At 37.1% G+C, this 27773-nt stretch overlaps 1 long non-coding RNA gene across 2 annotated transcripts; it reads left to right on the top strand.

The window, feature by feature from the left end:
* Window positions 1-402: 402 nt before the first annotated feature.
* Window positions 403-27773, top strand: LOC102580999 (uncharacterized). 2 transcript variants are annotated; one of them, XR_001474921.1, is made up of 5 exons: window positions 403-905; window positions 1781-1883; window positions 3212-3442; window positions 3812-3888; window positions 27727-27773. It is a non-coding gene; the product is annotated as an uncharacterized lncRNA (long non-coding RNA). The 2 variants fall into 2 exon arrangements; XR_368214.2 differs by lacking the exon at window positions 27727-27773 and having other exon boundaries at window positions 3812-5020.

The following is a 27773-nucleotide window of genomic DNA, read 5'->3' as shown; positions in this document are numbered from 1 at the left end:
CTCCCTCTCCCAATCTCGCTTTCCATATATACAAATAAATATGTATAATATACAATTATCTAACCTATATACATATACAATTCACCTTTCTCCCACTCTTTGCCCCCTCTCTCTCCCAGTCTCGCTCGCCTCTCTCCTCCATATAACATGTAGCTACGAATTGTAATTATCAAACTATAGCTATGGAGATTAATTAGACTATTTTTGAGTGGCTATATGTGAAAATTCCCCTACATTGAACCCATTAAAAGACCAAAAAATTTTGGGCCTTTTTGCCTCTTTTCAGCAGCCCAATCTACCAATTCCATACCCAGTCCAGCCCAAACAATGCAATACATACAACGATCCAAACAAAACAGCAGCGCGTGAACGACCCCGACCCCGACCCCCGTGCGTTCTTCTCCTTCAACCCAGCGAGACCCAGAAACAAAATCGCGCGGCAGCCTCGCGCGTGTTCTCTTCCTCTCTCTGTTTTAAAAGTATATTTCAAATTAAATCCAGGTGGAGCTATTTCGCGCTTGCTTCCTCATTTTCTCAAAAATCAATATCCTCCATTCAAATCCGTTGAGAATCGAGTCAGTCCTCCAAGAAAATTTCAAATTTCAAATTTGAAATTCACCCAATTCTTCACCCGTTTCCCCCCTAATTTCTGCCCCAAATCCTCTCCTGGAGATTTTTTTACACTGACTAAGGCACAAATTTCTTATTCCAAGAACAACAATTTCATCCTCTAATACTATAAGTTTAGAAAGGGGAAAATCCCTATAACATCTTAGTTAATTTAGAAGTAAAAGTTTACAAGTCTTGGTTGGTCGAATTTGAAGGCATTTCCGGCGAGATTCCGTTGGTGGTGAGTTAGTTGCCTCAAAGTTCATTGTCTCAGTCCGCTGCATGCATCCAGAAAGGTAATCTCCATTCCCGTTCTTATTTTTTTTTTTTAATTTCTTGATGCATCGATTGCTTGCTCGATCCTTAGCTGTTAAAGTGTTTAAATGATGAGATTTTGGGCGTATTTTGATTGATTGTTGGCTGTGAATCAGTAGCATAACTGGTCTGTTCATTCATAGCTTATTTGTTCCGCTTTCAGCCCTTTCTGCTTGAGGTTTGATAATCCTATTTGACGCTGAGTTGGCCTTTTCCGTATTAATTTCCCCTTGTTCCTTTCTGTTAGTTCAGTTGCTAATTTATGAATCTAGCAATATTCTTAAGGGTCATTTGATTTACAGTCTTTGGTATGTTGAGTACTTATGTTTGTAATTGAGGGACATGATGAGTGAAGGTGTTAAAAGGGCATGAGCCACAAAATCACATGGAAGGAAATTGTCTCGAAAAACCTATGTTGGAATTCATGTAGACATAGTGAATAATAGGTCACAATAGAAAAGGTTTATTTAGTTGGGACTATGTTTTAGTCATGTTAGTAGTAATTTAGCTCTTGTGTTTTGTGGGAGTCCTTTAGTCTTATATGAGATTTATATGCATTTCGAAAATATATAGAACTTCTAGAGCTTATTATTATTTAATTATTATAAATAATATGGGTCTAAGGAGCTTAAAATGGAACTGTATGAATTATGATCAGTGAGGATTCATATTGGCGAGCCCTACTTGCTCAGGATTGAGGTCCAGTTTTTTTATATGAACAAAATAACCTATTCTCTTTGTATAATAGTAAAATCCTGAACAGTAGTGCAATGAATGATGTTATGTGAGTACATTCCTTAGGAAATCGATTTATAGGTTTGAATGATCAATTATGAACTTCATCTTTTCCAACCAGGATGTTAAAGAAATTTTGGAGCTTCTTCAAGTCCATATGGCGTATTTTGGGAATCACAGAAACCATCCACTACATGTGCTATGCTTGGTTATTATTTCGACAGGTATAAAATGGCAAAAATAAATAAATACTGGTTTCTAGTCAGAGTTGCTTAAAACATTACTAGCATTTGCTTGACTAATAACCTGCTGATGGTATATCAAATGTTTGGACTAGATTTTACTTCTTTATCAATTATTTGAGTGGTGATGGACCACAAGCTCTTTGCAATATGTGGCATAGCCTGCAATTTCCTATTTAGAAAAGAAACTGAAATTTCTTGAATCTAGTTTGAAGTACCAGGAAAATCGTGTTTCGTTGACTGAGTTACTAAAAGATTTGGAAGGCTTTGTTCTTTTTATGTTAGTTAGGTTTGCTGATGTCCTCTTGGAGTACTTTTTGGCCGATGCTAACATTCAATGTCAGTTTACTTTTTTCGCATAAAATGAATCTGGGGGTGATCAAAAGTGGTCATCACTTCAGTTTCTCATTTGTTTGAATGTCCTTGAGTATTGAGTGGCCATTTTAGATGCTTCATCCTTATGTAAAACTAATGATGCATCAAATGTGAGGTTGTTCTTGCTGCTCCCTACTTAGTTGCCGATCTGCACTCCGTTTGTGGTACTTATAGCAACCGGAATTTTAATAATTTGATAGCAATTTTACCATTCACAATTAACAATAGGTTGTATGGAAAATACCATACACTATGTTTTCTGACTACTCAGGTATTATGCATTTATTAATACAGATATCAACAATCCTGTTGAAGCTACCAAAGAAGACCAAATTACCCATCATTTTGAAATAACCTCGGTTTAACTTAACTGAAGAGTGTGTAGCCTGCCTACTACCTATAAGATTGTGATTAGTCACTTACAGTTGTAACCTAATCTAGCTGAATTAAGGTGATTATTTTAAATGTGTTTTATTTAAGGAAAAATAATGTTTTTTGTCCAGTCTTATTCTTCAGGTCCTATTTTTCTCTGCGTGTTGTTCAACTTAGAAATTTGACCTTTGTCGAATCAAATGTGCTATTTATAGTCTAATTATAATTTATAACTGCCTTAACTTCACTATGGACTGAAAATTGGTTTTTTGGAATACAAAACCCTCATCCTCTCCTCGATCCACATTATTTAACTTCTGCAAATTTAAGTAAATTCTTTTATCCCAATAAGCAATTGGCTGTTAGGCAATTGCTTCCATCTTCTTTTGTTAACTGTTTGTAAATAAATTCTTGACATGTTGCATCAATTTCTTTTTACTTGGTTACCTACCCTTATTTCAAATTTGGTTACTTGATTGAAGCTGATCCCCCCATCATTCCTCTTTGCTTATTGTTGGTGCGTGATTGTCCTATTTCGATATATGCCCCTTGTGTTGTTGCAGTTTGTCATCACGGGAGAGCAAATGATCTTGCAATATGTCATTGAACAGTTAAAAAAAATACCATTAAAGGAACAAAGGTGACCGCAAGAGAGAATGCACTTGAAGAGTTTGCATTGTAGAGTTGAAAGGGAAAGGGGATTCCAAGAGTTGACTTTCTTGCAGTCTTTCTTGTTGCCAATTTCAAAATGGGCTGATAAGTAGTTGGGAGACTACCATCTCAATTATGATGAGGTTTGTGCACAATTATGTTTTACTTTGATTAGGCGATTGCAAATCTTGTGCGCATGATGAGTCATTTGTTTTAACTTACATTTACATGTCTTTTCCTGTTTCAAAATTTTGTTTGTGGTAGATCAACTCAGAGCTTGTACTATAAACTCTGTTTAGTAATTTAAAACTAAGAAACTAACTTCCAAATTTACTCTTTCCCATGAATAATGGTTGCCAATATTTCAAATTTTCTAATTTTCTCTGTTTCAAAGATATATTTCAAATTTTCTGCCTTTTCTGTTGACATTAATTCCATCTAGGATATTATTTAGTTTAAGTTAACAGTACAGGAAAGTTGTGTCTAAAAACTAGTTGATGTTTTTGGCTTAGGGGTTGGTGATTATGGAAAACACTGTGGCAGTTGCTATGCTTGTTCTCGAAGGCTTCTTCTAGAAGAACCTGAAACGGTATGTGAGACTACCTACCTTTTCTGGTGAACTATTTTAAGTTTGTTCTGGGAAATCAAATCATATGTTATATGTGCTGTCTGTGCATTCACTATAAACCATAAGATTTACATACGTGGCCATTCTTTCTTGCCTCTACTTCCAACTCCTGGCCAGCTATTCGGGACCTCCACATTAGTCTTTGGCGTCGCCCAGCTAATCCCCAGAATGCACAGAAACGTATCCACAACCTTGCAGCTGTTTGACAGTGAATAAACAGATGATTGTTTACCTCATCTTCTTGTTCACACATAAAGCATCTCGAACATATATGTTAGCCTCTTTTCTGTAAAGCTTCATGAGTAAGGCATGCTTTCCTAATCAATAGCCAAACAAAACACGTGACTTTCAATGGACATTTCACCTTCCAAATTAGTTTCCATGGCCATCTCTCAGTCAATGAAATATTATAGTTCATCTTCCAATAGCATGACTTCAATGTGTAGAGTTGGGGCAGTGCTTGTTCAAAAACTAGTTAAATTAGTTTCTTCAGTTGGTAGAAGATCCTAACTGTAAAGTGCAACTCTATGATCAGTTAGATTAATTTCTTCAGATATTAGAGGACCCTAACTATGAACAACATCCGTACGCAAAATGTGGCTCTTTAAAATCTGTTCTCTATTCTTGAATCTTCATTTTCTATTTCTTAGCTACATTTCATTGTGAAATCTTCATTCTATACAGCCTAAGGACATCTTCAACCCTCTTCTCTATTTTACTGTCCAAATATAGAGTTCTCTATTTTCAACCAACTCCAACCCAATTCTCTATTTTACTCTCTAAAAAAGAATCTTCTTCTCTCTCCTCAATATCGCATATCGCATATCACATATCATATATCGCGTATCGCATATAGCATATTGCATATCGCATAACGCATATAGCATATCGCATAGCGCATATCGCATGTCGCATATAGCATATCGCTAGGGGTATACAAAACCGAACTGAAAACTGAATCAAACCGCAACCGAGTCTAACCGAAAAAACCCAACTAATGGTTTTGTTTGACTTGATTTAGTATTGGAAAAAAATCGGACTATACTTGGGTTGGTTTAATTTTAACTAAAAAAAGTCAACTCGAGACCAAACCAACCCGGCATTATTTTTATAGTTTTAACATTTATTTTATACATAAAAGTATTTACTTTGATATAATTTCAAAATATTACTTATACTTTTTCATGATTTTTATCTTTTAACATATTTTTTCGAGTTTTTGAGACTTGAAATTTTGAATGGTCCAATAAAGGTTACCATGATATTAGTAATTCTAATAAAGCTCAATTTAAAATCAAATCAATACTAATGCTAACCAAAAATATTAATTCAACACTAAGAATGACAATAATGTTGAATATTTGTTCTTTAGTTTTACATTTATTTAGACATTTAAAATAGATAACCTGATTTTAATTTTTTTTCTTTAGTGTTTAATAATGTAATTAATACTTATTTGACTTATTTTAGCATGATTTAGTACTTTTAAGTTATGATCATTTTCATTATGACTTATCAATTTGCAATAATTATTTTATACGATTTCATTATTATTTTTTGTTGAATATTTTAGTGTCATAACTAATCTCATATTTTGTGTTATTTTCTTAAGAAATATCTTAGATAGTTGTATTTTGATTGGACTAAAGAAAAATTTGGAGCACAAGTTAATTATATGTTTGTATGAATAATTAACTGAAAATTCCAAAAACATCCAAGGTTTATTAGTTTAGTTTGATTTATAGATTTAAAAATTTGACACAAATGTTTGGTTTGATATTTGAAAAACCCAAACCAACCCAAAAAAACTCGAGGTTGAAAAACTCGAAAAAAAACCTAGCTTTATTAGTTGGTTTGGTTAATAAATTGAAAAATTCGACACAAATGGTTTGATTTAATATTTGAAAAACTCCAAACCAACCCGATCATGTACACCCTTTTACTGTCATAACTAATCTCATATTTTGTGTTATTTTCTTAAGAAATACCTGAGATAGTTGTATTTTGATTGTACTAAAGAAATATTTGGAGCACAAATTAATTATATGTTTGTATGAATACTTAACTGAAAAATCCAAAAACATCCAAGGTTTATTAGTTTAGTTTGATTTATGAATTTAAAAATTTGACACAAATGGTTTGGTTTGATATTTGAAAAACCCAAACCAACCCAAAAAAACTTGAGGTTGAAAAACTCGAAAAAAACCCTAGCCTTATTAGTTGGTTTGGTTTATAAATTAAAAAATTCGACACAAATGGTTTGATTTAATATTTGAAAAACCTGAACCAACATGGTGATGTACACCCTTTGCATATTGCATGTTGCTTATCGCGTATTGCATATAGCATATCACATAGCGCGTATTGCATATAGCACATCACATATCGTATATCACATATTGTTATTGTCTCTCTCACAACTTGATCTCTTTATTTTATTAGAAAAATAATTCACAATGTGTATTCGTTATTGTTCGATCATTATGTGAACACTAATTATTGAATTCTCTGTTGAATGAAAATACGAAAGAAATTAATTAAAGAAACAAAACAAGAAAAAGAAATGAAAATTCCTACGCACTATATACAGAATTTTTCTGTGTGAAGCAAAGTTCATAGATAATTGCACATTTCTGTGTTCTCTTCTTTTCTTCTTTAATAGAAAGTTAATAGCTAAATTCCACAGCTAAGAACTTCGGTGAAACATATCAATGGATTGGGATGAATCATATATGCAAATTTTAAATGATCTCAAATTGTCACAGAAAAGAGATCCCCAAGAATTTATAAGGAGTGAATGGTTGCGATTTATGACCAAAGAAACATGAAGGTAGAAATTGTTGTGACTATTCGTAGGAAATTAGTCTTTTTAATAAATAAAATATGTAGGTTAATTAAAAGGGTATTAATGTTCTAAAATGATATAAATAATATTGAATATGTATGTGATGAAAATTGTAAGAGGAAAATTTGAGTGAATTGATGAATGATTTGTTACAATTTGTTCACCAACTCTTTCTTATGTGGTACCTCCAATTTCGTTGAATTTGGGACTTAATCAACTATTGCAAATAACAGTTTGGATATTTTAAGAAGAAGAGTAGAAAACCTTAAAAAAAATCATAGTTTAAAAGTGAGACGAAACCCCTCTATTTATAGCTAACAAATAGTAGTACAAATAGGTATTTATTGCACCTTATCAGAAAAGGTGCAACCTTTCAAAAAAGTCACTACTCATCAGAAAAGTCATAACCCTTTGAAAAAGTCACAACTCTTTGGTAAAGTCACAACCCTTTGAAAGTATCACAATCCTTTGGAAACGTCACAACTCATCGAAAAAGTCATAATCCTTTAGTGTGTAAAGGTATCTACTTTTAATATAATATAATTAAATAAAATAATTAAAATAAATTGAGTATTTGTAATTGGGGATATTATAGTAATTCAACATTCATGTTTGAGAGTTCATGTTTTATATATATATATAGTGTCACTAGTGGTTAAGGTATAGTTACTTATATACCTAACATATCACATGTGTTTTGCTGATGTGGACTTTTTATCTTAAGATGGGACGTCACATACATCCCCTCTATGGAACCAGCGTCCTCGCTGAGGTTTTCCCTATTGTGTGACATTTGTCTAGACACAACACTCATGTTTGCCCCATCTTATCAGAATTAGCCTAAACTCAGTTGAACTCGGCCCAGTTGAACATGAATGGTCCCAAGCTAACCCTTGGCATAACATTTCAAAGCAAATCATACGAAACTAATGTGGAAGTATAAATATATGCTTAATAAGTCTTAATATGGAAATTAATAAATCCATGATGACTGTTACAACTAATGTCTGAAATAATCCTCTAACATTCAAATGGAAGGAAAGAAGTTTACTAGAACCGGGCCCCTAGTTACCTCGATCCAAATAAACAAAGAAACTATTAAAATATGACTAACAACTAATCAGGAACTACCCAAATGAGGAGGACTCACCAATTGCTGGTTGGAACTGTTGCAACCTCACTATCCACGAGTTTGAGAACGGGCGTCAGAATCTACATCATAAAAGGATTCTACGTAGAAAAAAAGTATGCGTCTGTACGTAAAATGTATTGAGTAAGTTAGGGGCACTAGCATAATCGTAAAATGGCATAACAAAGACAGTGAAATAAGATTCCCAAAATCATATATCTAATGATGAACTAAGCGAAAACAGTTGGAGTTCATGTCTAAATACCATTCACAATATTCTTACAAAAACATATATAGAGATGAGTCTATTTCTGTAGCATTGTATAATCATAGTTGTAAATAACATACTTAAAGTGAATCAAATAAAGTTACGAGCATATCCTAAAAAGCTACATAAACTTGGGAGTTTCTTATAACTAACATATACCATTTGAGCTCATGATGTCCAACAACTAACCTAGTTTGGAGCTTTGCCCTATACCTTGCTAGAGTATAAGACCATATCATACATATATGTGGATCCACTAATCTAAGCCTCTCAGGGTCAAATGAAGTTGTCTGACAAAGTTGTATACTAAAAAACTATGATGACATGCAGTTATGGGACTTGGGTTTTCCAAACCCGCATCCTCTCAGTACTAAATATTCCTTGCAAAATAACATACATACATATTAATGCTCATAAGGATAAATAATATTCATCTATCTGAATCATATATGTGACTAAGCTCAAAAGTCATATCTAAAATAACATGTATGGAGGTTGAAGTTTATGTCATGCGAATTTTCATAATCGAAGGCCTAGGGGTGTATATGATCAAAGAAATCATTCTAAATCAGTTCAATGTAGTTTTAAAGGCTAAAATAATTTATAGAAACCTTTTACTCTAAACTCCATACGATGAAAACCAAGTGGCCTTAGAAAGAGCACTCGTAGATCTTTAATTTGATAGGTCATGATCCACCTAATTAATTCTATACTGAGAAATAGAATCGTTTGAAGTTGACCCTTGTATGAACAAATGCAAAAAACTTGAGATGGTAGGAAGGTTTTGAACTAGACTTACTAGAGGTCTCTTATGACCCTAACCACTTCTAATACACTTCACATTGATAGGAATGAACCCTAAAACATAAGCATAAGTAAGACATCACCCGGTTCAAGCTTGTATACTTACGACAAAAGATTCGAATTCTAAGAGTAGAGTTACGAGGTGTTACAACCATTTTGTATTTTAATATTCTGGGAGTCCTTAAAAAATGTCAAACTGATGTTTTAAAAAAACAAAATTCTTTCTTTTAAAATATCTAAGAATTTCTTAGTTATTATTGATTTGGGCCCTAACATAGCATGGGCCAAATAAAACTAATGAAATAAAAATGATTCAATTTCTGAACTCGACACACATACGATAGTTTTACTTATACATTAATTTTTAGAATTGAAAATCATATTTATATATCTTTGATAACATTTTCATATATAATAGTAAGCACTAATTGCATTAACCTTCACATATATTGGGGTGTTTGAATTCCCTCTGTCAATGGTAGTGCATCCTCCTAAACAAGTTTCTACATGAATTGTCTTTTCAACAGATCGGTATTTAATTTATTTTCATTTTATTTTAAGTGTTAGTTTTTGTTTTTGTAGTTTATTTAATAAAAAAATTGCGAATGAAATTTCTTTTGTGCACAAGTACTCAAATGTGATACATGATTTGATTTCTAAAAACCTTGTTCCAATGGACATAAAATTTTAGTTGCTATAAAGGAAAAAAAGTTAAAAGATCTATATATTTTAAATGAAAATTTTACTATTTCGTGTTTATTAAAAAGAAGAAGATACATATGCCCTAAAAACACTTTAGTTTATAAACACTATAATAACTTCTAAAATACTATATAATTTATGTCGTCATCTCCTCCTCCTCTTCTGGACAAATCTATGTAGCAAAGTATATGTGCTGGATAGTTGTATATATGTAACAAGAATGTATATGTATCAATGAATACAATTTACTAATGAATGCAATTTGTATTAATGTTGTATCAAGTTCAACATTTGTATATGTATAATTGATTGTTATCATTTGTATCAATGTTGTATCAATTGTATCAACAAATAATACAATTTGTATCCATATACAATTGTATGAATGTTGTATCAAATTCATCATTTATATTTATATAATTAATTCTTATCATTTGTATGAATGGTGTGTGAGTGTTGTATTAGCGAATACATGTGTATTTGTATTTTGTATCACTGAAGAGGATTTGTATAGTTGACACTTATCATTTGTGTTTGTATAATTATTTGTTAACATTGTTATTTGTATAATTAATTGTTATCATTTGTATTGAGAAGGGGTTAGAGAAAGGTGAGAGAGAGAAGAGGAAGAAGGGAGAGGAGAGAGGCAAGGAAGACATGAAAGAGAGAGAGGAGAGAGGATAGAGGAAGAGAGGCGAGCGAGAGTGCTGAGAGAGAGGAGAGAGGAAGAGAGGAAAGAGAAAATAACAACACCCTAACTATAGCAACATATTGTAATTCTTTCAAACTATAATGATATATTATAAAAACATATTACATGTTTGCCTAGTTATATATTTTCCCATATTTGATAGATATATAGCTCAGTTATATAAAACTTTGGTTTTGTAATGAAATCATGCGCGAACTATAAAGTCGATTTTTCCGTGGTAAGCTTTGGCAGATGTATTGAAGTTGTTGAGACATTTCACTAGGGGACAACTCCGACTAGCTGAAATTAAGAATTTTTGTAAACTTGAACTCGGTAGAATTTATTTTTTAACTCAATGAAATTTGAAATTGAGAACAGAGTAAAAATGGGAGAAGAGGGGGGTTCTATTTATAGACCCCAAATAGCTAGGGTTCAAAATTCAAAATCGGTTGGATGGATTTCAAATCTGGATTTGAAATTGAATTTTGAGTTCCATAATGGGACAAAGATTATGATCTTGGTTCTTCGATTTGAATGTAAAAAACTAACAAAAACATAGAGTCAAAGAGAAGAAATGTTATCTTTCAAACAAAACTTGACAAAATCCATTACTTCCTTTGCTCGAAATAGGCTAGTTAGCTCTAAAGGACAATGAAAGAGACTTGGAAGTTTCTTTATCTAGCGGGTAAAAACTTCTGGGTGAACTTGTTTGTCAAAGAAGACAAACTCCATCAATATATTACCCCCAAAAGAGCGAGCAACATATGGAGACTACGAATAGATGACACCCATGACGTCATATTGGAACATTTCATGGCAATGTCGAACAAAGACTTGTTAGTAATTGTTGGGCATTGGAAAAGATCTAGCTTCTCTAATAGATGACACCCATGAGCTATCTTAGATAAGCCTTCATCACGAACAAAAGACACATTCCAAAAGGAAAGATCTCTAAGAGTAGGGCAACCTCGAGTGATAGCCTCGAGACCAGCATCAAACACACCACGACAAGGATTGTTTCCCCCAAAGATATAGCTTTGCTAAGCCTCCACAATTTGCAGTTCCAACGACAATAGTAGCAAATCTGAAATCTGTGGCTTCCTACCAAAAAGGGACTTGACAAGATATCCCTCACCTTCTATACCATTAGATTCTGCAATCTCATCCTTGCGAATGCTGCTTAAAAGCATAAGCCAGTGCTGGTAAACACAAGCACAAACACTTCTCTCTTGGCCACTGGGAAGATGTTTGAATACCTCAAAGAGACACTCATCAAGAAGGATTTCAATGGAAGGATGATTCCTATGCTCAAAATTTTCATAAGCGGTAGTGACACAATCCTCTTTCTAGAAGGAAAATTTGCATTCCTATTTTTCCCACGTGATAAAAGCAGAGAAGATTGTCTTGAACTTGGATATTAAGCTCGGAAAAAAGTACTATTTTCTGAAAAATAGAAAATTAAAAACATCATACAAATATCAGAATACAAACTTATATACATGATATACCTATCATATTTTCTTATCACCATCCTATATAAACTATCATTTGAACGAGGGAGAAATAATAAAAAAAATAAGATAAAGACACAAGTTTTGTGTTTAGTACGATTTCCATTTTTTTCATGTATGGTTGACTTAAATGTTTTTCAAATAAAGATATTTTCTCAAAATTAAGGAAAATGACTTGCCTCCAAAAATAATTAGGAAAATATTATCCAAAAATCATTTTCAACTTTCAACCCTAAATAAAATCTCGGTTACCGATTCCCGATAATTTGCAATCTGACTCGTGATTTTCGATTCGGGACCCAACTCATGACCTTGATTCAAGACCCAACTCTTGAGTCCCAAATGGGCTCGTGGTCGTTTCTCAGTTTGACTATCGAATCATAAGTAAGCATTCGAGGTTGAATTTCGGGTTGGGTTTTAGGGGTGATGATTCGAGTCGGTTGTTAGAATCGAGTTTTTGGTCGAGAGTCGAGGTCAGGTCCCAATTTAGGTGTTGGGTTCGTATTCCTAATTGGTTATTGAGGTCAGGTATCAGGGTAATATCCCAATTCAGAATATAGGTTCTTGATCAGGTCCTGGATAGGTGTTAGGGTAAGGTCCTGGTTCAAAATTCATGCCCCATTTTAGATGTCGGGTTTCGATTTAGGTCTCGGGTCATAGTGTAGGGGTGGAATTCCAGGTCGGGTCGTGATTTAAAAGTTGGGTCCTAATTTAGAAGTTGGGGTTGGATCTTGAATCAGTATTCCTAATAATAGTAACTCGATCCTAGTGTTCACATGCAAGGTTGATAAGTTAGATATCCCTAAGTGATTGGTCCTCTAAATAGGGAATTTTACCACACAACTTGGTTCGTTTACGGGTGTATGCTTTACTAACCCTTACCTTTAACCCCGGATTAGCCCTCACATCATAATGATTAAGGTCAGGCTATTAGATAGCAACTAAACTTAACTAAATCTTTGTTGCTCAATCCCTTTTTCATTCATTACCTCCTTAGTCTGGCAAGTAGGAATGAGACGAGTTCTAACGTTGCACACCGCTAGAAAGCATTCTAAACGATGGAATTAACAATACATGCTTACACTATTCTCGAATTACTTATTTATTATTCATACATTGTTAATTGCTCATGGTTCCCACAACCCCAGTTGTGGATTTAGCTACTCATGCTTGAGAATTCACAATTCATATTAGGGTTAATAAGATAAATCATGCACTTACAATTAGAATAGATGAATACCGAAATCTTGAATTGATAATCAAAAACAAATTGCATAAACGAGCTTCAAGAATTAAATTACTAAAGTGTTTGCAAAATAATTCCAAAAGCTAAGAACAATAGTCTCCAAAAAAGTCTAACCCCCAAAAATGAAAATTACAACTTATATTTATAATAGCTAGTCCTAAACAAAGTAGGAAAAGGAAATAAGGAAATATTGGTTCAGACACGGTTTTGATCGACAACACGACCTACGGACCGTGGATCAACCTACGGTTCGTGGGTCAGCAGTCGGCCAAAAATCTAGGATCTTCAAATGACGGTTACCACCTACGGTCCGTGGATTGGACTACGGTCCATCCTGTTACTCCGTGGTTCAAGTACTGAAACTCAACTCTCTGATCAAAACGACGGCCATTAATCAACGGTCCGTCAATCAAGCTACGGGGCGCCGTTTGCCTCCATGGTTCCATATTTAGTCAGACTTCCTTGAACTCACATCTACACCTCCCCACCTACGACCCGTCAACTGAACGACGGTCCGTGGTTGGGTTCCGTCAACTACTACTTTTGCCATTTTAGCTCTTTTCTCACTCAACCGCTCCAAACCTATTTCCTGCAAAAATTACATAAAAACACCATCATATATAATAACCAAATGCCCAAGACTCACACAAACTTCAACGGAAATGCATCAAAAATATCGTAAACTCTTGGTATATCAACACCCTCAACTTAAAATTGTTGTTTGTCCTCAAGCGACACACTAGCTCTAAACAACACTCATGTAGAAGTAAACATACAAACTCAAGCAATCATATGGCTTTCTCAAATCAATTCTTTCACTTAGTGCAAATCTTTTCATTTAGACTCAATAAGCTAACTCATGCAGATCAAAACATGACATAGACCGACTAATAGACATCACGACATACACTTTCAACAATCACCAAGATATCAACTTTGCAATAATGCAACTAGTGCTCTTACCACAAATAAATCCTTTTTCTCACACAAAATCTGATAGATTTAGCTTAAGGATTCAGTAAACACTCGCGCTCAGAAGTTAATTCAGATACAGTTAGTGCTCAATACCATAGACTTTTCCTTATTTTCGCTGCATAGACTCTCCAGACTGGTCACTAGGATCACTATAGGGCTTTCTTAGCTTATAATGTAGGCTTAGGGTCAGGTAGGATACATTTGGGTATTTTTAGTGACTTTTCTGCCCTCCTTGACATTAAATTGGCTATTTACCTCTTTTCTCAACCAATTCTGACATCATTTTGTTTTCTGCTTTTTTCCTTTGCTTATTTCAGCACAGATGTGACTTTAACTTTTTCATTCTTCTTTTTCTCTTTTGTTTTTCTTTTACTTCTTCTCTCTTTGTTATTCAACATCATTATCACTCTTTTGTTTCTTTTGGATACGGTCACACCTTTTACTATCTTTTTCTTCTTCTACACACAACTCTTTTCATACCCCTTTTATTTCAGTTTACTTCTTCATAGCCACCCTCAACTTATGTAGTTTGCATGAGTTGAGGTGCACGATGTCCTAGGTCGGACCAAGGCCGAGATTAAGGCAACTTCTGCATTAGCCACCCTCAACTTAGGCTTTTAAATTAAGGTGCACAATGTTCAAGGAGGGACCAGGGCCAAAATAGATTTTTAGGGAGGGTGAATTAGGTGTATTGAAAGAAGTCGTATTCATTAGGCTCAAACATTTGGATCGAAGGGAGCATTTATAAGGGAGCATTTATTTCTTTTGGTTGAATTCTTTTTAGGCTTAAGTGGACTTATATCAACAAGGGCCTATGATCATTTCTCAATTTCCAGCCTAGATTATCTTAGCAGGAACAACGAGGCAAGTTCTAGATTGGCACCCACCGCATGAATATACAAAATCACCTCACACACACTTGACACATTGTTTCATTATTGAATCATTAAAGCATCTAGTTCAAGTTATAACTTAAGCCATGCTATCATACCAGTTCCTATCATATCACATAAATATCCAGCACATTCGACTCATTAAGCCTACAAATATAGCACCGTTCAAAAGTTTGAGCAGGTATCATATTTTATGATCTTATGTCATCATGCTTTCATCTTTTAGTCTACTTCTACACGTATACAATCCTAAACATGCTGGTTTAACAAAAATATAAAACAGTCTCTTGGGGAAAATGAACAGAGGCAAGAAAACCCCAAGGGAGGGTTATGAGTTGGGTTACTCAGACTTCACCCTATCACTCACAACCTATTTACCCTACGCCCATGAAAAAATGGTGCAATTGCCCTCAATGCACAAAAAATGGAAAACAAAGGGTGAAGAAAATCCGTGGTGGGTAAGCGCTGAAGTTCCATCAATAAGTGGGTGAGTTCGGTTTCCCAGAACACGCCAGATCAACAACAATGACGCCCTCAGTAGAACCCTCAACAACAGTGGGAACACCATCATTATTGCTCCTCGAACCAGATGGGCCAACACCTATCTCATGGGCCCTTCACTGCCGCAGCTCCTCCTCGAATACAGATTGTCTCTAGTTGTCTCCAACTATTGACGCTCATTTTTTCGTGCCCGTCGAGCCTCATCAGCATCAGAAGTATAGTCAGAGGAGCGGGTGTGCTTCCCAGTCGCACAAGAAGGGTCAGGTGCAGGAATCTTGTCACCAAATAGAGCGCTCAACACCAAATCATCGGCCTCCACCATAGGTGCGGTCTCGGGGACAGCCTCAACAGGAGCTAGAAGAACATCAACATTAAAACAGAGCCTATCCAACTCCATCTAGAAAGTAGTGATATCCACAGTGGGCCTAGGCCTCTCCAACACCCTCAACTCGAATGCATTTAACCCATTGTGGACCACCTGAATCTCCGAGTTCATCATCCTCTCCATGCGCACATCTAACTCCTCAATGGACCTCTCCATCCATGGTTGCATAAGCTGCAATATCGTGGCCATCTGAGTCTCCAATTTCTGGACTTGGGCCAGAGGTACTAGAATAGTCTCCGAATGGCGAGTGGCTTGTGAAGAGCTTGCAGCCTAACTAGTGGCGATGGAAGGGGGAGCCTGTGCCTCGATCGTAATAGTGGGTATAGAAGTTTCATCAGCTTGTGCCACTGCAACCTGCTCAACATCTCGAACTAAATCAACACCCAGAGAAGGAATTGCAACTAGTGTACTTCGATGGGGGCAACGGGGTTTGTGTCATCCTGTATCAGCCGAACATCAACAGTCTTGGTCACTTTGACCAACCTTTCACAATGCCAGATCGAAACAATAGACTCTTTGCACATGCGGAAAATCAGGCATGGAAAGGGAAATGTAGTAGTCCTCCGAAAGGCCCTCTCATGAATCTCTGAAATAATAATCTGGGTAAAATCAATTTCCAGCCGTACCAGTAGTGCAACAAGCATCACCGCATGATCACAAGTGACAACATTGTTCGTCTGTGTAGGGGACAGTCTGTGGCGGATGATGGACCACCAAAATTTGGCTCCGAAACACAAATTTGCCTTTCTGATAAGCAACTGCATATTCTGCACCCACTCGGTGCTCTCTCCCTTCTCAGCTATATGTCGGGCCATTCAACGAAGTAATGACTCCCTCTGCTCGGAGTCTCAGAATGCTCGACCCTTAATTATTCCCATATGATAGTTGTACTCCACCGTATTGAAAGGATGAGCATGTGATGGGCCGTAAATAAAACGGCGGATGGTGGACTCAGTTATATCTACAAGGATGCCCCGCACCATGGTAGTCAGTAGAGGCGACTGAGCGAAAGCCTTTGCTCGTGGTGGCAATACATTAGTTATCGTAGCCGCATAGGGAGCATAAAACTCCCGTACCATCTCCTCGATGTATCTACCCAGATTTTTGGCCAGCCAGTCACACATGTGTTGTTGGAATAGTGCATGAATGGTGGGCAAAGTCTGGAGGTTCCCTGTCAAAACCCTATGCTCCTCAGTAATAGGTCGAGTGACCTTCCAGTGTTCATTAAGAGACTTCACATCGAAGTAGATCTAAAATTGCCCTTCTACACACCACCTGTTTGGCTTGGTGGAGATGTGCACCGGCTCAACTCTAGCACGGGAGGGAGGGGGGGTCATGAGTCTCTCTCGTGCTAGTGGGCTCGAATTCATAACTGAAGTCGAATTGCGACTCGGAGCCGAACTGCGACTCTACAGCAAGTAAGGCCCCCTCCTCAGACTGGGGGCAGTGACCTCGACCTCACCACTCGATGAAATGACCTGCCTAGTCTTGTGCCTCGTGGTCACGGGAGTAGTGGGGGAGCGTTTGGTGGTCTCCGGGACATACTTGTCCCCACTGAACTCATCGAGCAAGCGACGAGATGGTGCGACAGAATTGGACTTGCTTTTCCTTGTGTAAACGAGTGCTTGTTTTGGTGCCATTTCACCTATGGAAGACTAGTTAATAATCAAAGAACTCAAAAAGACCTAAGAAATTTTTTTAAAAGAAGATTAGGACGTAGACAAAAAAAATAAAAAAAATTAGGCTGTGTCGTTTTGGGTACCTACGAACCATCGATTGAACGATGGACCGTTGATCCCCTCTGTAGGTCAGGAGGCCATATTTTGGTCTCTAAAGTCGGAACCACGATCATGCAGAAGCGGTCGTCAATCAAACGACGGACCGTAGTCCATGCCGTGGATCACCACTTGAGCCAATGTTTTGCAATTGTGGGACGACAGACCTCAGACCATGGATCGTAGGTTGATCAACGGTCCGTGGATCGTAGGTTGATCAACGGTCCGTGGATCGTAGGTTGATCAACGGTCCGTGGATCGTAGGTTGATCAACTAAACATTATAACACTGTACAATATCTAGAACATGCATTTCAACATATTTATTTGGTATTCTATCATCCCTAAGGCTTCAATCATGCAATCAATTCATTCAAACAATTAAAACATTGAACACCAAGTCAAGAACTCTAATTAGACATCTAAATCTCACTATGAATTTTAATTTATCAACACTCGCAATACCATCATTCCAAGGGAGTATTAGTGTAACATTCCAAAAACTAGTAGGCTAAACTAGGGCTTGACGTGAGGGTTAGAGTCGTAAATAACTCCCGATACTCAATATAAATGTTTTTGGGTTAAAACGTCAAGGTACGACCCCCTAAGGACCGACCATGGGTCCTGGAGGAGGACCCTTCAAAGGGAGAAAAATAAGTGCCTAGGCAGTCCACCCACGAGGGGGAACCACGGCCAGTAAGTGGAACCACGCCTCGTGTGTGAGGGCCGTTGGTCAAGGCCCCAGGAACCATGCCTCAGAACCCCTACCACGGCTTGCCAGCACGGGCCGTGGGTCCTCCCACGGTCCATCAGTGGTGGGCGTGGATGGGGCCTGGGAACTGCCAGTTCCCATTTGGCAGTTATACTTAAGGGTGTTTTGGGGTTTTCCTTTTTAATTAAATGGTAAGTGATGTCGTTTTACACTAAATTAAACTAACTATATAAGGTTTTTAAGTCCCTAAACTAACTCCTCTAAATCATAATTTCCAAATCCCAAATCAAAATCAACTCCCCCCCTTCCCCCCCTCCCCCCCCCAAAAAAAAAAAACTCTCTCTAGAACTCCAAGGAAGAAGAAGAAGAAGAAGGGTGAAGCTAGGGTTGAGGGAACAAGATTTTTCACTCAAATTCGTTGGATTTCTTCACCAAGGTATGGTAATCCTTCGTCCATGGAGTCCTTCCAAAACCCTTAATTTCAAAGCTAGAAATCCCAAAAGTTAAGGTTTGACTTCAATCTCATGGATTCCTTTCAAATTCATTTTTAATGATTGAATTATATTTTATTATGGATATATTGATAATTTTATATGGTTTTATGTTGAACTACCCAAGAATCCATGAATTTCCCTATTTTCCCAATTTGAATCTCAAAGTGTGGGTATTGATTGATGCAAGTAGAACATGATAGAATTATACATCTAGTAATTAAATCATGTTATCATTCATGTCTAATGTAGTAATTCTATATATGTTGATTGAATATGATCTATGGTCCTTGAAGGGCAAAGCATGAGAAATATGCATGTTTATGAGGTTTATGTAATATGCTTTTAGATCACTTTGAGAGTAAAGTGAATATCATTATGATCGAATTTTTATGTTGATTCGATGATTATCCTCATGTACACACTTATGTATGAATATGATATGATGAGAAAGGTTTGTCATATATAGTGATTCTAAGGTTGGAAGACTAGTCTCACCTATTGAATCTATGAGCTTTAGTATGAATTATATGGATTGAGTGTCAAGAAATTATTCCGTAATTATGAACTTAAGTCAAGACTTAACATGAACTCAATGGGAATTATGCTTAGCACCGAGTGGATAATGATATGAGATAGAAGCCCTCACGTTAGTAGATGCCGAGTTTCTAGGAACAATCTCTTGGGATGGAAGCCCTCACGTTAGTAGAGACCGGGTTTCCTAGTGGCAATCCCCCTTATCCTATAAACTATGTTCCCACATAGGTCTTTAGCTAGTGAATCCACCTATGCTAAGAGTATGGTTCTACCTTAGGCAAGTTGGACAACCCCTTTTCAGTGTGGGGTAGATACCGGATTCCATGGTAAGCTCACATGGTCTATGTGAGTTAAGGCTAATCTCCTTTTATGAAAGTGTGAACAAGAATATGAAATATGAATTATAGTTACTCAAGAAGCTTTACTTAGTATGAGTGGGATTATGGGATCTTATTCATGCATTGCACGAGTATGCTTTGAGGGTACTTATTGTATGGTTCTCTTATGATGTAATGACTTATGTAATGAACATGCTTACGACTTATGCCATTTCATTATCTGCAAAATGATGCTTTAAACTAGTAAATGGCATGCATTCTACTAAATTGTCCTTTTTAGCATGTTTTCAAGGATTTTATTCATGACTATCATACTTGGTGCATTTTTGTACTAACCCATATTTTTTCTACATTTCTCCCAAAGTGTAGGGTCCGGTTGTTAAGGCGGTTATCATTTGGTTCAAGCTTGGATTTGACTATTCTCCTTCCTTGTTGTGAGTCCTCATGATTCGAGGATGGGAGTTTCACTTGGAGTTTCATTTTTAGTACTTTCTATTTTAGATTATGTTATTTGGGGATGTGACCCTATTTTGACTCATGAATGGTAATAGATGGCTAATTGAGATAAGTCTAGACTTTCGTTTTCCTTTATAAAGATTTTTTTTGGACTTAGATGTGTTTTTAATCTTATTGTTCTAGTACTTTATGTTATGGTATGCTAAGTGGCTTACATGGTGTCTTTCGGGGTTTTATGTGCCTTGTTACGTCTAGGGGGTACCCTTGGGTCGTGAAAAACTTGGTATCAGAGCACAATGTTTAGAATGATTCTAGGATGATGTCTCATAAGCCACATCTTGTAGAGTCTTGTTCATGAATGTGAAACACGCCTCTTTTATGAATGAGAGGCTATAAGATATTTAGGAAATGTCACTTCCTTCATTGTTCTTGAGTTGTGCCTTAGAGTTTAACTCTATAAAAGTCCCTCTCCTAATCCTTCTTTTGTGTCTTCAGGAAATTAATACACGAAGGGCTAATGCTAGAAGAATAGAAGAGGAGAATGTTAATCAAAAAGCTCCTCGAGGTAATCAAGCTCCTCAAGTTTACCAAGCTCCGATTGATCCTTCGGCTATGTCAAATGAGGAGGTTAGGTCGGCTTTCCAAATGTTGGCCCAAGCTTTGGTGGCTTAAGCCAATAGAGATGTTGTGACTTATGTGAATCCTAATATGAATTCTGCGTCTTCTAGATTGAGGGATTTGGCAAGAATGGACCCTCCCAAGTTTCTTGGTTCCAAGGTGGGAGAGGATTCTCAAGAATTTGTGGAGGAGATTTATAAGATACTTGATGTCATGGGGTGACTTCGGTAGAGAAAGCGAAGTGAGCCGCTTACCAATTGAATAGTGTGGCCCAAGTATGGTATACTCAATGGAAGAACAATAGGCCGGTAGGAGCGGGTCCAATAGAGTGGGAAGTGTTCAAATCGACGTTCCTTGATAGGTTCTTTCCCTGAGAGTTGAGGGAAGCTAAGGTGGAAGAATTCATTAACCTTCGTCAAGGAGGTATGAGTGTTCAAGAGTATTCTCTAAAGTTTACTCAATTGTCCAAGTATGCTCCGACTTTGGTGGAAGATTCAAGGGATATGATCAGTAGGTACTTGACGGGTGCGTCTAGATTGGTAAGAAGAGAATGTCGTTCGGCAATGCTTCATGATAATATGGATATCTCACGTCTTATGGTGTATGCCCAACAAATGGAGGATGAGAAACTTCAAGACAAGAATAGAGAGGTGAAAAGAGCTAGAACCGGTGATGGGAATTTCTCCAATGCTAAGTCCAATGGACAAGGTCGACAAAGGTTCAAACAAAGGTTTTCCAATCAAGGCTCCTCTAGTGCTCTAAGGGTCGACAAGGATAGGGTTTCTAACCCTAAACCTCAAGGAGGTAATAGTGGTGGTTCTTTTGTTGCTAGGTCTAATTGTGCAAAATGTGGTGGAAAACATGAAGGCAAGTGCCTAGTTAGCTCGAATGGGTGCTATGGTTGTGGAAAGAGTGGCCACAAGATGAGAGATTGCCCGGTACTCATGGCCAAGGGGAGAGAAAGCAAACAAGCTCCTCCAAATGGTTCAAACTCCAATGCTTAAAAGCAAAACCGCTTTAATGCTCTTAAATCTCTAGGTGACCAAGAGAGGTCCCCGAATGTTGTGACCGGTATGTTAAAAGTCTTTTCTATTGATGTATATGCCTTGTTAGATCCCAATGCCACTTTGTCCTTTGTTACACCTTTTGTGGCCATGAAGTTTGAAATATTCCCCGAAGTGTTAGTAGAACCTTTTTCGGTTTCTACCCCGGTTGGTGACTCGGTGGTGGCAAAAAGAGTCTATAGAAGTTGTCCCATTTCCTCGTCCCATAGAGTTACTTTGTTGGATTTGGTATAGTTAGACATGTTAAACTTTGATGTGATTTTGGGTATGGATTGGTTACATGCATGTTATGCCTCTAAGATTGTAGGACTCGGGTGGTCAATTTCCAATTTCCAAATGAGCCTATTTTAGAGTGGAAGAGGGGAAATTCTATCCCTAGAGGTCAATTTTTTTCTTGTCTTAAAGCTAGGAAAATGATCTCCAAAGGGTGTATTTACCATCTTGTTAGGATGATGGATGTTGAGTCGAAAACCCCTTCTCTAGAGTTGGTTCCGGTAGTAAATGAGTTTCCAGAAGTTTTCCCCGATGATTTACCCGGTATTCCTCCCAGCGTCAAATAGATTTTGGCATTGATCTTTTACCGGATACGCAACCTATCTCCATTCCTCCTTATAGAATGACTCCGACCGAGTTGAAAGAGCAATTAAAGGATTTGCTAGATAAGGGTTTTATTCGATCGAGTATCTCTCTATGGGGTGCTCCGGTGTTGTTTGTTAGAAAGAAGGATGGGTCTCATAGAATGTGTATTGATTATCGTCAATTGAACAAAAGTGACCATTAAGAATAAAATATCCCCTTTCGAGAATTGATGACTGTTTGATCAAACTTCAAGGGGCTAGCTATTTCTCCAAAATTGATCTTCGTTCGGGTTATCACCAATTAAGTGTGAGAGGGGTTGATATTCCAAAGACGACCTTTAGGACCCGGTATGGTCACTATGAATTTTTGGTTATGTCATTTGGGTTGACAAATGCCCCGTCTGTATTTATGGATTTGATGAATAGGGTGTTTAGACAATACGTTTGATATGTTTGTGATTGTGTTTATCGATGATATTTTGATCTATTCAAGGAGAGAGAATGAACATATGGACCATTTGAGAATTGTGTTGCAAGTTCTTAAGGACCAACAACTTTTTGCAAAGTTTAGCAAGTGTGAATTTTGGTTAAGGTATGTAGCTTTCCTTGGTCATATTGTGTCAAGCAAAGGTATTAAGGTAGATCCTAAAAAGACAGATGTGATAAAGAGTTGGCCTAGATCTCTAACTCCTTCTGATATTAGAAGTTTTTTGGGTTTGACCGGTTATTGTAGGAGGTGTGTTGAGGGGTTTTCCTCCATTGCTTCTCCGTTGACGGCTTTGACTCAAAAGAAGGCTAAGTTTGAGTGGTCGGAGGCTTGTGAGAAAAGCTTCCAAGAGTTGAAAGATAGACTTACATCCGCTCCAGTGTTGACCTTACCGGAGGGTACATATGGTTTTGTTGTATATTGTGACGCCTCTAGAGTTGGGTTGGGATGTGTCCTCGTGCAAAATGGTAAAGTGATTGCGTTTGCTTCAAGGCAACTCAAAGTACATTATAATAATTATCCGACCCATAATCTTGAATTAGCGGTGGTAGTATTTGCCTTGAAAATATGGAGACATTACTTGTATGGGGTCCATGTGGATGTGTTCACCAATCACAAGAGTATTCACTATGTGTTTAGTCAAAAATACTTGTATCTCTGACAAAGAAGGTGGTTAGAAATTTTTAAGGATTATGAAATGAGTGTGCTTTACCATCCCGACAAAGCTAATGTTGTAGCAGATGCACTTAATAGATTATCCATGGGTAGTGTGGCTCATGTAGAGTATGAAAAGAAAGAATTGGCTAGAGAGGTGCATAGATTGGCCCGACTAGGTGTCCAACTAGTGGATTCCACCAAGGGTGGAGTCATGGTCCATAATGATTTCGAATCGTCCTTTGTGATGGATGTGAAATCTAAGCAAGATTTTGATCTCTTATTAGTTTAGTTGATAGAGTCGGTACTCAAGAAGTCTATTGAGGCTTTCTCCCAAGGGGGAGATAGGGTACTTAGGTACCAAGGTCAATTATGTGTTCCGGATATTGATGGTTTGAAGGAGAAAATTTTAGATGAGGCTCATAGTTCTCGGTATTCTATTCATCCGGGAGCCACCAAGATATATCGTGATCTACGAGAAGTCTATTGGTGGAATGGTATGAGGAGAGATATTGCGGGATTTGTAGCCAAATGCCCGTATTGTCAACAAGTTAAGGTTGAGCATCAAAGGCCGGGAGGATTGTCGCAAAAAAATCCTATTCCTACTTAGAAGTGAGAAGGTGTGAATATGGACTTTATTGTGGGTTTGCCTAGCACTCGAAGGCAACATGATTCTATTTGGGTCATTGTAGATAGGATGACAAAATCAGCCCACTTTATTTCCGTCAAGGTCTCTCGTTCGGCGGAAGACTATGCCATATTGTACATAAATGAGATAGTGATGTTATATGGGGTTCCTTTATCCATTATTTCGGATCGGGGTACTCAATTTACTTTTCACTTTGGGAAGTCATTCCAAAAAGGGCTTGGTACTAAAGTTAAGATTAGCACGACTTTCCACCCTCAAACGGATGGTCAAGCGGAATGCACCATTCAAACTTTAGAGGACATGTTGAGGACATGTGTTATAGATTTCAAAGGTAATTGGGATGACCATTTTCCATTAATAGAGTTTTCCTACAATAATAGTCACCACTCAAGTATCGGTATGACTCCTTTTGAAGCCCTGTATGGTAGGAGATGTAGGTCTCCGGTTGGTTGGTTTGAGGTAGGTGAAATTGCTCTTATTAGTCCCGAATCAGTTTATGAAGCTATTGAGAAAGTTCGGCTCATTAGAGAGAGGTTGAGAGCGGTTCAAAGTAGGTAAAATTCTTATGCCGATGTGAGAAGAATGGACCTAGAATTTGAAGTTAATAATTGGGTCTATTTGAAAATCTCACCTATGAAGGGTGTGATGAGGTTTGGCAAGAAAGGGAAATTTAGTCCCAGGATGTAGGCACATATCAAATTTTGAAGTGTATTGGGAAAGTTGCCTATTAGTTGGATTTTCCAAATGAGTTGGCCCCGATTCACCCAGTATTTCATGTTTCTATGCTTAAAAAGTGTATTGGGGATCCGGTTTCCATTATTCCCCTAGAAGGGTTGGGAGTTGGCGAAAGCCTTTCATATGAAGAAGTTCTGGTAGAAATCTTAGACCGGCAATTCAAGAGATTGAGGAAAAAGGAAATAACTTTCGTTAAGATTTTATGGAGGAATTATCTAGTTGAGAATGCTACCTGGGAGGCCAAGGCTGATATGAAGTCTCGATATCCTCACCTTTTTCCTTCTACTCCTATTCAAGCTTGAGGTAATTAGTTCCTCTTGAGTTTTAGTGTTTTGAAAGTCATGTGTGTGGTATGAGCTTTTCCATGAATTTCTTATGTTATGCATGTTCTTGATGAAATTCATGTGTAGTAAGAAATTGGGTTTCATGATTTATGTTCCTCATGTTGTGCATTTAGTATGAGTTGCCTATTTAACTTCATGAGATGAGTTGATGAACATGCTTTAGTATGCTTTTGAGAGTAATTGCATATTGGCTCCATGATATTGTGTTGAGCATGATTTTAGTTGGAGAAGGTAGTTCCTCCTATGGATATGTGAAATATTGAGTTTCATGCATAATGGTTTGTTAGATGTAGTTCCTACTCCCTTGTATTGCATTGACTATGTTTTAGCTCGAGTTGAAGTTTCCTCCTTTTGAGTTGTGCATTATTTTGATGTTTCATGCATGTTGGGCTGCTAGTTTTGAGTCTTTCATCCCGTAAGGCGTCTAGATCGTCATTCGAGGACGAATGTACCCAAGGGGGAGATAATGTAACATTTCAGAAACTAGTAGGCTAAACTAGGGCTTGACGTGAGGGTTAGAGTCGTAAATAACTCCCGATACTAAATATATATGTTTTTGGGTTAAAACGTCAAGGTACGACCCCCCAAGGACCAACCATGGGTCCTTAAGGAGGACCTTTCAAAGGGTGAAAAAATAGTGCCTAGGCAATCCACACACGAAGGGGAACCACGACCATTAGGTGGACCCATTCCTCAAGGGTGAGGGCCGTTGGTCAAGGCCCCAGGAACCATGCCTCAGAACCCCTACCACAGCTTGCCAGCACGGGCTGTGGGTCCTCCCACGGTCCGTCAGTGGTGGGCGTGGATGGGGCCTGGGGACTGCCATTTGGCAGTTATACTTATGGGTGTTTTGGGGTTTTTCTTTTTAATTAAATGTTAAGTGATGTCGTTTTACACTAAATTAAACTAACTATATAAGGTTTTTAAGTCCCTAAACTAACTTCTCTAAATCATAATTTCTAAATCCCAAATCAAAATCAACTTTCCCCCCAAAAACTCTCTCTAGAACTCCAAGGAAGAAGAAGAAGAAGAATGGTGAAGCTAGGGTTGATGGAACAAGCTTTTTCACTCAAATTCGTTGGATTTATTCACGAAGGTATGGTAGTCCTTCATCCTTGGATAGTTTTCATCCATGGAGTCCCTCCAAAACCCTCAATTTCATAGATAGAAATCCCAAAAGTTAGGGTTTGACTTCAATCTCATGGATTCCTTTCAAATTCGTTTTTAATGATTGAATTATGTTTTATTATGGATATATTGATGAATTTATATGGTTTTATGTTGAAATCCTCAAGAATTCATGAATTTCCCTATTTTCCTAATTTGGATCTCAAAGTGTGGGTATTGAATGATGCGAGTAGAACATGATAGAATTATGCATCTAGTAATTAAATCATGTTATCATTCATGTCTAATGTAGTAATTCTAGATATGTTGATTGAATGTGATCTATGGTCCTTGAAGGGCAAAGCATGATAATTATGCATGTTTAAGAGGTTTATGTATATGCTTTTAGATCACTTTGAAAGTAAAGTGAATATGATTATGATATAATTGTTGTGTTGATTGGATGGTTATCCTCATGTACACACTTATGTATGAATATGATATGATGTGAAAGGTTTGTCACATATAGTGATTCTAAGGTTGGAAGACTAGTCTCACCTATTGAATCTATGAGCTTTAGTATGAGTTATATGGATTGAGTGTCAAGACATTCTTCCGTAATTATGAACTTAAGTCTAGACTTAACATGAAATCAATGGGAATTATGCTTAGAAGCGAGTGAATAGTGATATGAGATGGAAGCACTTACGTTAGTAGAGGCCGAGTTTCTAGGAACAATCTCTTGGGATGGAAGCCCTCACGTTAGTAAAGGCCGAGTATTGTAGTAGCAAACCCCCTTATCCCATAAACTATGTTCCCACATAGGTCTTTAGCTAGTGGATCCACCTAAGCTAAAAGTTTGGTTCTACCTAAGGCAAGTTGGACAACTCCTTTTCGGTGTGGGGTAGACACCGGATTCCATGGTAAGCTCACATGGTCTATGTCGGTTAAGGCTAATCTCCATTTATGAAAGTGTGTACAAGAATATGTAATATGAACCATAGTTACTCAAGAAGCTTTACTTCGTATGGGTGGGATTATGGGATCTTATTCATGCATTGCACAAGTATTCTTTGGGGGGTACTTATGGTATGGTTCTCTTATGATGTAATGACTTATGCAATGAACATGCTTATGACTTATGCCTTTTCATTATCTTCAAAATGATGATTTAAACTAGTAAATGTCATGCATTCTACTAAAATGTCCTTTTTAGTATGTTTTCAAGGATTTTATGCATGACTATCACACTTAGTGCATTTTTGTACTTACTCATATTTTTTTTACATTTTCCCCAAAGTGTAGGGTCTGGTTTTTAGGGCGGTTATCATTTGGTTCAAGCTTGGATTTGG

This window comes from Solanum tuberosum, unplaced genomic scaffold (assembly GCF_000226075.1).
Source record: "Solanum tuberosum cultivar DM 1-3 516 R44 unplaced genomic scaffold, SolTub_3.0 scf00279, whole genome shotgun sequence".
Taxonomy (NCBI): Eukaryota; Viridiplantae; Streptophyta; class Magnoliopsida; order Solanales; family Solanaceae; genus Solanum; species Solanum tuberosum.
Note: the sequence above shows the minus strand (reverse complement) of the source record. Positions and strands in the feature narration are given on the sequence as shown.